Here is a 4004-nt window from a genome sequence, read left to right as displayed (position 1 = left end):
GATCAATGTTTAATAGATAAATGGATAAAGGAATGAATGAATGATGGGTGGCTGGATGAATAGATGAGTGGATGTATGCTAGATTGAATGATGGACTGATGGATGAATGATGGGTGGATAGATCAATGCATAGATGGTGGATCGGTGATAGATAGATAGATAGACAGACAGACAGATGAATGGACGGACGGAGATAGATAGATAGACAGACAGACAGATAGACAGACAGACGGACGGATGGATGGATGGATGAATGGACAGGTGGATGGATGAAGAGATAGATAGACAGATAGATGGATGGACGGACGGACGGACGGACGGATAGACAGACAGACAGACAGACAGACAGACAGACAGACAGACAGACAGACAGACAGACAGACAGACAGACAGACAGACGAATGGACGGACGGACGGAGATAGATAGACAGACAGACAGACAGACAGACAGACAGACAGACAGATAGACAGATAGATAGATAGATAGATAGATAGATAGATAGATAGATAGATAGATAGATAGATAGATAGATAGATAGATAGATAGATAGATAGATAGATAGATGGTAAGATGGATAGATGGATAGATGGATAGATAGATGGATAGATAGATGGATGGACAGGTGGACGGGTGGATGGATGAAGAGATAGATGGACAGACAGATGGATAGATAGATAGATAGATAGATAGATAGATAGATAGATAGATAGATAGATAGATAGATAGATAGATAGATAGATAGATAGATAGATAGATAGATAGATAGATAGATAGATAGATAGATAGATAGATAGATAGATAGATAGATAGATAGACGGACGGACGGATGGATGGACGGGTGGATGGATGAAGAGATAGATAGACAGATGGATGGATGGATGGATGGATAGATAGATAGATAGATAGATAGATAGATAGATAGATAGATAGATAGATAGATAGATAGATAGATAGATAGATAGATAGATAGATAGATAGATAGATAGATAGATAGATAGATAGATAGATAGATAGATAGATAGATAGATAGATAGATAGATAAAGAAAGAAAGAAAATACTGTATCTGTAAGAAACTGTGAGTACTGTACTCGTCCACTAGATGTCAGAATGTATCCAGCAGTAAATGCGTTGATGGTTCTGTCCAGGACAGCGTCACATGACAATGAAAAAAAGGATTTAAAGCATAGTTTGGTCTGCTGCTGTAAGCTTTGAAGAAAAGAAAGAAAGAAAAAAAAACATCCTTTTCAATCACGATAAGTGCCTGACTGGCTATAATTAGCAGACAACAACATAATTCACTTTCTGACAGACGGCTTGCGGTACAGGCTGTCACCTGCAGGGCGGGAGTGGGACATACTTTGACTGGGTTGGACTCGAGCTCAGGAAATCTGTCTCCTCGGAGAGATCCAATTAGTCCCCTTAGTATCAGAGTTAATTGTCTTCCCTCCTCCAAGCATTTCCTGCATTTATCTCCAATCACAAGCTGTCCGCACCAGAGCTGGACCACTGAGGCAAGCAAACAGAAACCAACCGAGCTCGACGCGAAAAAGTGTTAAGAAAACGTACTCGTTGCCAATGTAATTCATCATATCTGTTGTTTTTCCTCTCAAAACGCTCTCATGAAGAAAGGCCGGTTTGGGATGTTATCATTAATCTGTCATCATGCGCTGTGGTATATTCGTAGATATTGGCATCTGCTGTCTTTTTCTGGAGAAGCTGAAGTGTTTCTTCATGATTCTCTGTGGAAGTCTCAGGTTTTGTTAATGCAGCCCCCTCTCGAATCAAATCAGATTTTTGATAAACACTGTGTGCTTGTGGGAGCGAAGTTACTCCAGCAGACTTCTCCATCTGGTTGGCAGACTGTGTTTAAAGATTGATGGAGGTGTCAGGACTCTCCAGCTCAGTTCTGTGTTTAATTAGCTGCGGCTCTTTAAGTGCGAGGCCTTGATGACTGTTTCGGATTGATCCTCAGAGAGGTATTTGTGAAGTGATTAGGCTCTTGTGGTCAGAATGTTGTTTTCCCCAGTTGTTTTACCCTCATTCTCTGTCTTTCAGTCCCATTACACCCTCAGGAGGTGATTTAATTAAGTGCAGCTTCAGCTAAACACCCTTCATTTTTCCATGACACACTTGTAAAAGCATCATACTGTAGCATGCTGGGCGAATACTGGCACTGTTTAACAGCTGCTATCTAGTAGGAATATATGACTATATGGCAATACTTTATTCATCCCTAACCTGCAGAAAGTCATACCAGGACAAGTGAATGCTGACTGTACATTCCACTTTTTTGGTGCATCAGATTTTTTATAGGTCTAATAAAGGTCTGTAATTGGCAGTTTTATTTCCACGAAGAACCTTTCATGTGATTGGGACCTTTCCATCGCACAGAATGTTCTTTAAAGAGGCAAAAAGATTTAATTTAAATGCTTTTGAGGAAAAAAGAGAGAATGCTTTGGCAATCCAAAAATGGTTCTTTAGATTAAATGTCTGATAGATATGGATGGACAGATAGATGGATGAAATCGATGGATGGGTGGGTGAATTATGGATGAATTATGAAAGAAATTAATGACAAATCGATGTATGAATTCATTGATTAATGGATGCCAGATCAATTCATTATGGGTGCATTGATGGATGAATTATGGATGGATGAATAGATGGATGGATAATGATTGGATGATAATGGATGGATGAATTGATGGATGGGTGAATAATGGATGGATAGCAGATGAATCAATGATGGACCGATGGATGGATATATGGAAGATGAATAAATGGATGATGGTTGGCAAATTAATTGATGAATGGATGGATGGGAGGATAAATTGTGGATGGATGGAAGATAAATTAATCTATAGATGGATTGATCATTGATGTATGGATGTATCCATGAATTAATGGATAGATGAATGATTGATAGATGGATGTCCGATTAATTAATTATGGATGGATTGATTGATGGGAGAATTATGGATGGAAGATCAATTAATGATGGATGGATGAATCGATAGATGGATGGATGGATGAATTGGTGGATGAATCAATGGTGGATGGATGTTGGATAGATAATAGAGGAATGGATGATGGATGGCAGATTAATTGGTAGTTGGATATGTGGATAAATGATGCATGGATGGTGGATAGATAACAGATGGATGGATAAATGGATTATGGATGTATTAATTGATGAATAGATGTCAGATAAATTAATTATGGATGGATTGATGGATTAATTATGGATGGAACATAAATTAATGATCGATGGATGAATCGACAATATGAATGATGGATGGATGGCAGATGAATCATTGATGAATAGATGGAAGATGCATGAATAATGGATGGTGGATGGATAACAAATGGATAAATTCATAGATGAAGGATGGCAGATTAATTGATGGATGGATGGGTGGATGAATTACAGACAGATGGAAGATAAATGAATGATGAATAAATGAAGGATGGCAGAATAATTATGGATGAATGGAAGATAAATTAATGATGGATGGATGAGTAAATGGATTGATGGATGGGTCAATGTTGGATGGCAGATGTATCAATGATGAATGGTTGAATGGATAGATGGATGTATGATGGATGGAAAAAAATGGATGAATGAGTGGATGAAGGATGGCAGATTAATTATGGATGGATTGTTTGATGACTTATGGATGAATTGAAGATAAATGAATGATGGATGAATAAATGGATAGATGAATGGATGAATTGATGGATGGATGACTGATGAACAATGATGGAGGGATGGAAGATGAATAAATGAATGATGGATGCATGGATGGTGAATGGATGGATGAAGGAATGAATAATTGGTTAATGGATGGCAGATGAATCAATGATGAATGGATGGTGGATGGATAACCGATGGATGAATGAATGGATGAAGGATGGCAGATTAATTATAGATGGATTGTTGGATGAATTATGGATGAATGAAAGATAAATTGATGGATGGATGAATGTTTGACGGATGGATGG

This window comes from Danio aesculapii, chromosome 11 (genome assembly GCF_903798145.1).
Source record: "Danio aesculapii chromosome 11, fDanAes4.1, whole genome shotgun sequence".
Lineage (NCBI taxonomy): Eukaryota > Metazoa > Chordata > Actinopteri > Cypriniformes > Danionidae > Danio > Danio aesculapii.
This window is presented reverse-complemented; position numbering follows the sequence as displayed.